Source organism: Phaseolus vulgaris, chromosome 7, assembly GCF_000499845.2.
Source record: "Phaseolus vulgaris cultivar G19833 chromosome 7, P. vulgaris v2.0, whole genome shotgun sequence".
NCBI classification, from domain to species: domain Eukaryota; kingdom Viridiplantae; phylum Streptophyta; class Magnoliopsida; order Fabales; family Fabaceae; genus Phaseolus; species Phaseolus vulgaris.
In genome coordinates, this window is record NC_023753.2 from 36,152,218 (window position 1) to 36,166,072 (window position 13,855).

General features: G+C 22.5%; 2 long non-coding RNA genes across 2 annotated transcripts; both read right to left on the reverse strand.

Annotated features, from left to right (window-relative positions):
• LOC137829986 (uncharacterized) lies at nucleotides 1-474 on the reverse strand. The gene is made up of 2 exons (XR_011084122.1): nucleotides 345-474; nucleotides 1-230 (listed from the first exon to the last, which is right to left on the reverse strand). It is a non-coding gene; the product is annotated as an uncharacterized lncRNA (long non-coding RNA).
• Nucleotides 475-4,613: 4,139 nt separating this feature from the next.
• Nucleotides 4,614-5,077, reverse strand: LOC137830208 (uncharacterized). The gene is made up of 2 exons (XR_011084170.1): nucleotides 4,953-5,077; nucleotides 4,614-4,838 (listed from the first exon to the last, which is right to left on the reverse strand). It is a non-coding gene; the product is annotated as an uncharacterized lncRNA (long non-coding RNA).
• Between the last annotated feature and the right edge of the window lie 8,778 nt (nucleotides 5,078-13,855).

Consider the following 13,855-nt stretch of genomic DNA (forward strand, 5'->3'; position numbering starts at 1 on the left):
AAGGTTATAAACGTCATGTTTATATATTATTGAAGGAATACATTCTTTTGGTCGCAACCAAATCTAGTAAGATCTAAATTAAGAGAATTGTTGAACATCTTAGGAGCAACAACATAATGTCCCTGCGCATTTCCCTCCCACGTAACCTATGACCTTGCAGTGAGCATCACAGTCAGGAAATTGACCACATGTTCCGTGACAGTTCGGCGGTACATGTTGACTCCCAACACCTACATTATGGATTATTCAAAATTAAAATTAGGAACCATTCACCAAAACCAAAACTCAAACATAAAACACACATGTTTCACAAATATATGTTCTAAAATATAATTTATACATACCAGATGAAATCACAACAACAATTGTTGCTACAAGGAGAACTTTGAACAAAACCATCCAAATTCGTGAATAAGCAGACATTCTTACAATTTTTGTGATTTTTGCTCAATATACTTGGTATGATCTATCTATATCTAGCCATATACATTTGCCTTTATATACATATGAATTCAAATTGAACATATCTAATACTTATTTTTCATAATAATTTAATATAATTGAATACTTATGAGTATTAATGTGTAAGTTTTAAATATCAATTAAAAAATAAAATTTAGATGGTTTTCTTTAATTTCCATTATAGAAAAATCATTAAATAGAAATCAATTTTCGAGAAAAAATAATAATTAGTTATTTGATTAAATTAGATATTATTTTAACGACTAAAATAATTTATTGGTATATAAAGTAGTTTTTATTATTTATAAGTTACTCTCTAAATTGATATCTAAATAATTATCAAGAATTTAGCTGTCAGTTGTTATCTAAAACCTTGGTAATTAATTATATAGTAATTTAAAAACTAATTTATAATTTGTATTAATAATAAAAATTATTTTAGATACTTTTTATAAAATAATATATATTTCTGTAATATAATAACTATTTTTTTTTCTTAAATTAATTATTATTTAATAATTTTTTTATTGTTTATAAAAGTCAATGTATCTTTTAAATATTAAATGTATCTTTTATGTTATTATTGACAAAATATGTTAATTCAGGGGCATTATTAATGTGTAGCTTTTAAATATTAATTGAAAAATAAAAATTTATATGACTTTTATTAGTTATAAATTTTGAAAAATTCTATGTATCATTTTAAAGATTCAATGTATCTTTTTAGGATATTGTAATTAACAAAGAGTTAGCGTCATTATATAAAAGAAGTTTATATATGAACTATTAATGTATGATATTTAAATATTAATTAAAAAAAATTACACGACTTTCATTGATTTTGTACAATTCAATATATCCTTTAAAAACTAATTATTAATGTACAAAGAAAAATTTTCATTTTAATATTTATAAATAAAAAAATAATTATTGATGATTAAAGTGATAAAATTTGTTTAACAGACATGCGTTATAATCTTTTTATTCTTGGTTTTATGTATATCAAGTTAAAAATAGGAAAATAAATTATTAATTTAATATCACCATAATCATATTCGTAAGTTTTATTTATTTTTTGTTTGTTTTGGAAAAAGAGTGAAGAGAGAAAGTGTTTTACAAGCATGTCTTTAACACCACCGAATAATACTTATTAAGAATATTATAAATAACATTTATTATACTAATTTTTAATATTATAGATACTCAAAGTTTGAAATTTTTTAAATAAAAAAAATGGTTTAGTTTGAATGGATCAAGTTAAAGTAAGACATGTTATATGTTTAGTAATTAAATAGGTATAATATTGTAATTTGGTCAAATTGGTTGAAGATGATGTTATTTTTAGGGACACATTACTCCATTTTATTTATAAGAAGGAGAGTAGAATCATGTTGGATGAATTTGGTGTCAACCTATACAATCTTGCAGAAGTACAAATTATGCAGAATCGATGGACAACTACTTTATTCACCCAACAAAATTCAATTAATTAATTTGAGAGATTTAGTCATTGAGCAACCAATTTGTCTGCATAACGAAATTCAATTAATTGAAAACTCCAGAAATTTATTTCTTGAATGACAAATTTGTTTACCCAACAATATTCAGGTAATTAAAAATTTGAGAGGTTTGGTCATTGAGAGAAGCGACTCCTTTAGCTGAACAAGTAGAATGATGAATGAGTGAATTTTAAAGTGTTTTAAATTCACTAAAGAACACTACAAGAAAATCATCAAATAGAAACCAATTTTTAAAGATCAAAATAATTAATTGCAATAGTAACTAAATTAGAGACCATTTAAAAAAAAAGGTTTCTAAATTAATTTCTATTATTGTTAAATAGTTTCTAAATTGGTATCTAATGGTTTTAACTACCAATTTATAAATCATTTAACAATAATAGAAATTAATTTAGAAACCAAAAATTTATTTAGTCCCTAAAATGGTCTCTAATTTAGTCATTATAACAACTAATTAGTTTTTGTTTCTAAAATTGGTTTCTATTTTATGATTTTCTTGTAATGGAAGTAAAGTGGTGACTCAGTGAGAGTGTTTTCTAAATTTTGAAAAACATGTTTTAAGATATCTATAAATATTAAAAAAAATATCTTTCATTTTATTATTATATTTTATCAATATATTATGCTTAATATTATTATAAGGGGATGAATGATAAATTTGTAATTTATTAGTCTTTAAATTGAGTTGGAATGTATATGAATGAAACCATATGATGATATGGTTGTGATGTGATATATGGTGTTTGTAAACATAATTACTTTTAATTAGGGAATACTATGCTGAGATATTTATGTTTTGTATTAAATATGACTTTGAAGGTGATGGTTCTTATTCTATTGATATTGGACTCACATAGAAGAAAATATTTGGTGGTGAGAGTCAAAGGAGAATCCTATGACATAATTTGTGGTGTGTAAAAAAGAATTGTATATGATAAGTCTTATGGATTTAACCAGGCACATGATTGGATTCGTTCTATTATGTAGCATTGTTGCGTGAGACAACTTAGTAAAAGTAGTGTGATATGTGTATATATGCTGTGATGTTAATGTCCATGACTTATCAATTGTCAATAATATATAAGTACTTTGTTCTAATTATCTACCTATCAATATTTGAAATTATCAATAATAATGAAATAAAATATGAATCAAATTAAATATATTACTTAATGTACTAATAATTTCGTGATGCAGGTTGGATAAGTAAAATCATATTTTTGACTTGTTATACTCTTAAGTAAAATAAATTATGTGATGACTATTGATTATAAATGTTTTTGACCTAAGAACATATGTTTAATCCAATAGTTCATATCATGAATTCCATCGACATATTTTACATACAAAGTAAAAATAATAAATTTTATCTATTATATTAAAAAATCGTATAAAAGTAATAAATTAAATTTGTATACATCCTCTAGGTTAAAGACTCATTAGATTAAAAACAACAACGTAAATAATAGAGTAACGAAAAAATAAAGATTAAACATGCAAATACATAAATATTTGATCTAGTAAGTTTTTTAATAACTTTGAAAGTTAAAAGTTACACTTAATAAATAAGTTTATCTTTTTTATCTATTTTTAACAAGAACAAAAATAATGGCAGCAAAAATAAGTTTTACCTAAATATTCAAGACAAAATTCAACATGAATGGATGTTTTTTAGTACGAATAACTAAATCTTATTTGTTTAATAAAAAAATTAAATTTTTAAAGTGAATTATAATTTTATTGTTAATTTATTACGAGTTAAAATAAGAGTATATTTAATATATATATATAATTTAGTTATAATTAAGGTTATAAATGTTGTTAAAACTGTATGTAACTTAATAATTATATTTAATAAAAAAATTTCAAGAAATCATTAATAATGTTTGAGTGTTGAACTTAGTAAAAATTTATGTGTAATTATATAAAATAAGTTGAAAACTAATTATTGATGTCAAATAATATTTTTATTTCAGTATTTGCAAGTATGAGGTTTGTTTTCTATGACTCGAGATGCAATTTGTTCCAATCTTCTATAATACTTGATGGATTAATTATTTTGGAGTATAAATTAGATTAGTCAAGTCATTTTATACTTTAAGTAAAAAGTTATTTTATCAACTATAAATCTTTTGACCTAATAACAAATGTTGTATCCAATAATTTCACGAAATTCTATTGATATCTTTTATCTATTATATTGAGACATAGTATAAAAGTAATAAATTAAATTTGTATACATAGTCCAATTTAAACATTCATTAGATTAAAAACAACAACGTAAACAAAGTTTATGAATAACTTTGAAAGTTAAAAGTTACCCTTAGCAAATAAGTTATCTCTTTTTTTTATATTTTTAACAATAACAACAATAATGACAACAAAAATAAATTTTAGTCAAATATTAAAGACAAAATATAACATACTGGTTAAACAAACATCATAATATTACGTCAAATAACGGATGTTTTTTTAGTACGAATAAAGAACAAATCTTATTTGTTTAATAAAAGAAATTAAAATTTTAGAGTGAATTATGATTCTTAAGTAATGTAATTTCATTATTAGTTTATGACTAGTTAAAATAAGAGAATATATATATATATATATATAATTTAGTTGTAATCAAGGTTATAAACGTCATGTTTATATATTATTGAAGGAATACATTGTTTGGTCGCAACCAGATCTAGTAAGATCTAAACTAAGAGAATTGTTGAACATCTTAGGAGCAACAACATAATGTCCCTGCGCATTTTCCTCCCACGTAACCTATGACCTTGCAGTGAGCATCACAGTCAGGAAATTGACCACATGTTCCGTGACAGTTCGGCGGTACATGTTGACTCCTAACACCTACATTATGGATTATTCAAAACTAAAATTAGGAACAATTCACCAAAACCAAAACTCAAACATAAAACACACATGTTTCACAAATATATGTTCTAAAATATTATTTATACATACCAGATGAAATCACAACAACAATTGTTGCTACAAGAAGAATTTTGAACAAAACCATCCAAATTTGTGAATAAGCAGACATTCTTACAATTTTTGTAATTTTTGCTCAATATACTTTGTATGATCTATCTATATCTAGCCATGTACATTTGCCTTTATATACATGTGAATCCAAATTGAACATATCTAATACTTATTTTTCATAATAATTTAATATAATTGAATAATTATGAGTATTAATGTGTAAGTTTTAAATATTAATATTAATTAAAACATAAATTTTAGATGGTTTTCTTTAATTTTCATTACAGAAAAATCATTAAATAGAAATCAATTTTAGAGAAAAAATAATAATTAGTTACTTGATTAAATTAGATATTATTTTAACGACTAAAATAATTTATTTGTATATAAAGTAGTTTTTATTATTTATAAGTTAGATGCCAATTAATTTAGATTTTAAAGTTGGTATCTAAAATCTTGGTAATTAATTTTATAGTAATTTAAAAACTAATTTATAATTTGTATTAATAATAAAAATTATATTAGATAATAATACTTTTTTAATTTATAAAATAATATATATTTCTGTAATATAATAACTATTTTTTTTTCTTAAATTAATTATTATTTAATAAATTTTTTATTGTTTATAAAAGTCAATGTATCTTTTAAATGTTAAATGTATCTTTTATGTTATTATTGACAAAATATGTTAATTCAGGGGATTATTAATGTGTAGCTTTTAAATATTAATTGAAAAATAAAAATTTACATGACTTTTATTAGTTATAAATTTTGTAAAATTCTATGTATCATTTTAAAGATTCAATGTATCTTTTTAGATATTGTAATTAACAATATAAAAGAAGTTTATATAAGAACTATTAATGTATGATATTTAAATATTAATTAAAAAAATTTACATGACTTTCATTGATGTTGTACAATTCAATATATCCTTTAAAAACTAATTATTAATGTACAAAGAAAAACTTTCATTTTAATATTTATAAATAAAAAATTAATTCTTGATGATTAAAGTGATAAAATTTGTTTAACCTGCGTTATGATGTTTCTGTTCTTGGTTTTACGTATATCAAGTTAAAAATAGGAAAATAAATTATCAATTTAATATCACATGATCATATTCTAAGTTTTATTTATTTTTCGTTGGTTTTGGAAAAAGAGTGAAGAGAGAAAGTGTTTTACAAGTATGTCTTTAACACCACCGAATAATACTTATTAAGAATATTATAAATAACATTTATTATACTAATTTTTAATATTATAGATACTCAAAGTTTCAAATTTTTAAATAAAAAAATAATATTACAATGAAATGGAGATTAATGAGGGTTAGAATTAAAAAAATCATATAATAAAAACATGTTTTACTATGTTTATAAATACTATAATTTGTTTATCTTTTTCACTATATTATTATATTTTATTAATGTATTATGTTTAATATTATTATAAGGGTTTTTCACTATATTATTATATTTTATTAATGTATTATGTTTAATATTATTATAAGGGAATTATTGGTAAATTTGTAATTTATTATACATTTATTTTTAAAAAAGGATTACTATATAGAAATGTTTAAGTTGTGAATTAAATTTAAGTGCTTTGATATTGAATTCACATATAGAAAAATATTATGTTCTTGAAGAAAATTTTTATATGTGGTGTGAAAAAAGAACGGTGTATGGTATGTCCGATGAATTTTTCTATCACATTAATGAATTCGTCATATTATGTAACATTATAGTGTGATACGTGTAGATCTATGGTATTGTGATGTTAATGTCAGTAACTTATGATATGAGAAGTAGTCAATTAGGTGAGAGTTTAACGTGGTGATTCAAATAGATGTTTAATGAATAAAATAATTTTAATATATAATTTTTATAATAGTTTAATATATATATATATATATATATAATTGAATATCAATTCTTACATATATTTAATGAAAAAATTTAAATATTATCATCTATATTTTTTAGAGTGTTGTTGTTATTAACAAAGATTTATATATAAATATAATAAGTTTATTTATGGAGTAATAACGTGTAAATTTTAAATGTTAATTGAAAAATAAAAGTTAAGTGTTGTTATTAACAAAAAAATTATGTATAAACAATAGAATAATTTCATTTATGGAGTATTATCGTATAAGTTTTAAATGTGAGTTGAAAAATAAAAGTTCATATGACTTTTTCTTAATTTTTGTAAAACTCAATTTATCCTTTTAAATATTGAATGGATATTTTATTTTATGTTGTTATTAATGAAGTTTTACGTGTCATTATATAAAATAAGTTTATTTATGAACTATAAGTGTAATATTTAAATATTAAATAAAATTTAAAAATTTACATGAATGTTATTAATTTTGTAAAAGTCAATATATCCTTTTTAAAACTAATTAATTAAATGAAAACTTTCATTTTATTATTTATAAATATGAATTAAAGATTAAAGGAATACTCTTTGTTTCTAACCACCACTTTATAATGTTGATACTTAAAATTACCAATAATACACAATGAAAAGAAAAAAATATGAATCATGTTCAATATAGTATCACATTGTTTAGTAGTCGAGGTCAAAAGCAGTTTAAATACATCTTTCATCCTTAACTTCGAGAGATGCCTTTTAAGGACAAAATTGTTACGGATTTTTGAGTTCTAAAATGAACAATACCTCGTATGTGGGGAATCCTCCCCTTAGATTTGGCTTGCGGTGATTGGATGTACCTCGTATTGTATAATTGTATAAGTTTGAACTTAGTTAAGAGAAATCAATTATAAATTTCGTCATTATCTTAATGTAGATAATTTGGACGTAGGTCTAACTTAGTCACAATATTACGTAGGTATTGTGTTTGTTTGAGAATATTTATAATGTTTTAAACTTTGAAATTTAATAATTATATGTTTATGAAATTTGAGATGTTCGAGTTAAATGTTTTTATGTTTGTAATATAATTTAATACTTCTAATATTTACTTAGTGGTGTATTTATGATTCATATTGTAATAAATCTTATTTGTTTAATAAAATAAATTAAATTTTTTAGAGTGTTATAATTCTTAAATAATGTAATTTCATTGTTAATTTATTATAAGTTAAAATAAGAGTATATTTAATATATATATATATATATATATATAATTTAGTTGCAATCAAGGTTATAAATGTCATGTTTAGATATTATTGAATGAATACATTGTTTGGTTGCAACCAGATCTAAACTAAGAGAATTATTGAATATCGAAGGAGCAACAACAATATCTCATTGTGCATTTTCCTCCATCGTAACCTATAAACTTGCAGTGAGCATCACAATCAGGAAATTCAGCACATGTTCCGTGACAATATGGCGGGATATGTTGACTCCTCACACCTACATTATGAATTGTTCAAAACTAAAATTAGGAACAATTCACTAAAACCAAAACTCAAAGATAAAACACACACATGTTTCACAAATATATGTTCTAAAATATAATTTATACATACCAGATGAAATCACAACAACAATTGTTGCTACAAGGAGAACTTTGAACAAAATCATCCAGATTTGTAAATAACCAGACATTCTTACAAATTTTGAGATTTTTCTCAATATATAGTCATGTACATTTGCCTTTATATACATGTGAATTCAAATTGAACATATCTAATACTTATTTCCATAATAATTTAATATAATTTAATACTTATGAGTATTAATGTGTAGGTTTTAAATATTAATTAAAAAATAAATTTACATGATTTTTTTTAATTTCCATTACAGAAAAATCATTAAATAGAAATAAATTTTAGAAGAAAAAAAATAATGAGTTACTTGATTAAATTAGATATTATTTTAAAGATTAAAACAATTTATTGATATATAAAGTAATTTAGATTTTAGCTACCAATTAATTTATATTATAAAGTTGGTACGATAATTAATTATATACTAATTTAAAAACTAATTTATAATTTTTATTAATAATAAAAATTATTTTACATGCTAATAATTTTTATAATCTCTAAAATAATATATATTTTAGTTAATATAATATAGTAACTAATTTTTTTCTCTCTTAAATTAATTATTATTTAATGATTTTTTATTATTTATAAAAGTCTATGTATCTTTTAAGTTTTAAATGTATCTTTTATGTTGTCATTATTAATTATTACTGTATCCTTTAAGTTTCATCACTTTTATTAATTATTAATTTTGTAAAATTAAGTGTAGCATTTTAAAGATTAAATGTATCTTTCCTTGATTTTGTAAAATTCAATATATCCTTTAAAAACTAATTATTACTTTACAAAGAAAAACTTTGATTTTAATATTTATAAATAGGAAATTGATTATAGATGATTGAAGTGATGAAATTTATTTAACACAGTTGGGTTATAATGTTGATATTTAAAATTATCAATAATATATAAGGATGGAAACAAAGTATGAATCAATTTAAAGTATTATAAGTTTTTTTTTTCTGGATTTGATGTATATCAAGTGTAAAATAGGAAAATAAATTATGAATTTATTTTTTATTGTGTGAAACAATTTGTACACCTAATATGGGAAAAAGATTATTTGACAACTACTTCTCTATTGCACCATCAGATTACAAACGTTGACGTTTGGTTAATTATATATTCAAAGTATTTTTTACCATTCAACAAATTTATCCTCTTTATCTTATTTTGACTTTTGTTATTGTAATAGATGTACCTAATCTATACAAAAAATGCAAAACATTATCAAATATTGAAGTCAATCAAAGTTTTTAAATAAAAAAAAATCATATATTCTATTTTTTAAATTATAATTTATTCTTTATTCTAACAAAAATATTTGTTTAACAACCGTGACAATTGTGATGTGACATTTTTCTAAAGAATTACAAAATTAGAAAATTATTCTTATGATATTTTAAAAAAATTATTTTGATAACTTTCTTTTCTGATTTTACATATTAATTATTTTCAACTAATAGAAAACTTTTTAATCTCACATTATATATAATATCACCATTGTCAATACTTGTATATATAATGAAATATCTTATACTTAAATTAAAAAAACTAAAAAATATAATTAAAATTTTGATATTATTAATTGTTAAATGTAACACCCAAAAATAAATCTAACTATTACAATACAGGTTCTATGTATACAAGCTAAAAGTTTTTCAAAACATTCCTAATATCTGATTAGGACGCATAGAAAAACAAATATTTACAATATAAAATTCAAAAGAACATCCTAAAGCTTTCCGGGACCTCCAACACCTGTGTGGTCATCTTGCTCGTGTACATATAGTACAGTTATCACAGTTCACAACATAGCAAGAAAAACAAGGGTAAGCTAGTGAAAATAAAATTTTATAATTACATAATTAAATTTAAAAGAGAAAACCAAATTACATGATCAATTTATCAAATTATTCAATCTTCTTCAAATCCCAACAATAAAACAATCACATAGATCTCACATGGATCTACACATTCAGGATATTCAACAAACAAAATAACATCTGGCACCTTCCGGAAGAAGTAAATCCTACCAGATACTAACACTTGATCCAATGATTACTAGTGAATCCAACAGAAATGATCATGGTAAGTTCAATACAACCCAAGTCGTGCATCTCATATGTCACGGTGTGCATGAACTCCCCCGTCAACTTTTCATCGCATGATATCTTAGTCTATGTGACTTAGATCATCACTGTTACCACATATGCATCAATACTTAATACACATACAAACATCAGTCCATGCATTATCCCAAATGTATGAATTCAATTCCATTCAATTTTCATCGTACAATATCATTCAAAACACGATCCACAATATTCAAAAGTCTATTTAACATAAAAAGACAACACTTAAATACTAAACCATCAAAATTTAATATTTTTACAAGTTTAAATAATATATAAACAAATAACACAATATATAAAGACACAACATCCTACAAGAGAAATTGAATATTGGGACCACGTCCCTTCCACATTTAGATCTTCTATACTAGGGTGCTATTAAAAATTAAATTTAGCTTCCATTACCTTAATTGCCAACAACTTCTAGAATTTTATTCCCCACCGTCCGGATAAGCTTCAAGATTTACGGGCCTAATGCAAGTTATTCAAATAGAACAAAAATTCAGTATATAATAAAATAAGTTGAGAGAATTAATCTTTTCAACTAACCCCACCAAGATTGATGAATAAATTCTAAGAAAAAACAGAGAACAAAAGATCTTTAGAGCAAAAATGAACTTACTCTGTTTGAAAATCTGATCGGGTAGAAATGTTCCTTAACTCGCCAATGAAGATTGGGAGGGGAAAATAAGGAGGGGAAATTAAGAGAGAAGAGAGAGATTTAGAGAGAGAATGAAAGATAAAGAAGAAAGAAAAAAAAAATGGTGTGTAGGGAGGGGTCTGTTGGGTAAAGAAAAAAAAGCGTTGTTACATTAAATAATTGATTTTTTGAGATATTAAATTTTTTTATGTAATTCGGAAGTGTTAATTTTTTACTTTTAGACTACGTAATTCAGTATGTTTATTTTCTTAAATAAGTTATTGATTATGTAATCCGGTAATGTTAGTTGTTAAAAAAGGTTCCGGATTACATAATTCAAAAGTGGTAATTTTTTATTTCTGGATTATATAATCTGAAAGTGATAATTTAAATAGGTTTTGGATTCCATAATTTGGAAGTGATAATTTTTTATTTCCAGATTATGTAATCCATAGTGTCAAACATTACTTATATTTTTATCTTTTACTAAAGGATAATTTTAAGAATTTGAAAACTTATGAAAGTGTCAGAAGAAGAAGTTATGGAGGTGCAGTAAAAAAACAGTCCTGAACCTACCTTCTTATTTCAAACTGTCTAAGCACAAGAAAGATTGGCCCAGACCAATAATACAAAATGACCTAATATGTATATAAAAATATCTTCTCTAATAACCATCATCATCAGTTTCCTACCATAGTTTCAGCCTATTTTAAGAAACCATATGCTTCTTCTACTTTTCTACATCAGTTTTATGCTAAGTTCATCTCAGCACACAATGGTTAAGGGTGAAAATGAACTTACATGTAAGTCCCTGAAAAAGTTTAAAACAATAAATCAAAATGTCAGGTTGTATAATAATGCTAACTTTCATGAAAAAAAAAACAAAATAATATCTACAAGATATAATATACTTTTTGTAAATTAATTCCATTAGAAGTTTCTTACATGTAAATTCCTTTTTAAACATGTTTATATAAAGAATATTTTAGTTTATAAATAAAAAAATTATAGTTTAATATGTTTTTAAGTCCCAAGTGGACCAATAAATAAAGTTTAATTATGGTAGATTGTCAATTTTATTTGCAATTTATTAATTATGGTATTTTTACAAATCTAATATATTCACTAAATTTAATAGATATAATATATATTTTGATAAATTTGTTAACAATAAAGAAAAATTAAAAACAGTGACGAAATAAATATATGTTTTAAAATGTAATTCCTGATGAAAATACAAGCACAGTAATTTTGGTTGGAGATAAACTTTCAATGAAATCGTTGAGATAACTGAATAATGAGACATTCCTGTGTATGTATGTATAGTATATAGGTTATGACACTTTCCTTTGTTGTGTTTTTTTTAATACTTTTTATGATATATTTGTTTGTTGACATGTATTTATATATAAAATATGATATACATATACTTTCGTTTGAAATACACCTGTTATACATTTTTTGAATTTTTTCTATTTCTCTCCTTTTATCACATTATATATAATTTAAATTTCATTTTCATAATAGTTGTTAAAACTGTATATAACTTAATAATTATATTTAATAAAAAAAACTTCAATAAATCATTAATTTCAATAATTTCATGAAGTTTTATTGATGTCTTTTACATGGGAGACTAAAAATAATCGTATAAATTTTATCTATTATATTGAAACATAGTATAAAAGTAATAAATTAAATTTGTATACATACTTCAAGTTAAAGACTCATTAGATTAAAAATAACAAAGTAAACAACAAATATATTTTTAATCAATGCAAATACAAAAATGTTGGATCAAATAAGTTTTTGAATAAATTTGAAAGTTAAAAGTTATCTTAGTATATAAGTTTATCTTCTTTTTTTTTTATCTATTTTTAACATAATAATATTCACAACAACAAAAAATTAGTAAAAATATTCAAGAAAAATTTAAACATACTACTTAAACAAACATCATACTATTACATTAAATTAACAGAATTTAATAAAAGAAATTAAAATTGTACAGTGAATTATAATTCTTAAGTAATGTAATTTCATTGTTAATTTATTATTAGTTAAAATTATAGTATATTTAATATATATATATATATATATATATATATATATATAGAGTAAGTTTACTTGTAATGAAGGTTATAAACGCCATGTTTAGATATTATTGAAGGAATACATTGTTTCGTTGCAACCAGATCTAGTAAAATCTGAGAATTGATGAACATTAAAGGAGCAACAACACAATCTTTCTATGCATTTTCCTCCCTCGTAACCTATTAACTTGCAGTGAGCATCACACTTAGGAAAATCAAAACATGTTCCGCGACAGTTCGGCGGCACATGTTGACTCCTCACACCTACATTATGGATTGTTCAAAACTAAAATTAAGAACAATTCACTAAAACCAAAACTCAAACATAAAACACACACATGTTTCACAAATATATGTTCTAAAATATAATTTATACATACTAGATGAAATCACAACAACAATTGTTGCTACAAGGAGAACTTTGAACAATATACTTTATATGATCTATCTATATCTAGCTATGTACATTTGCCTTTATATACATGGG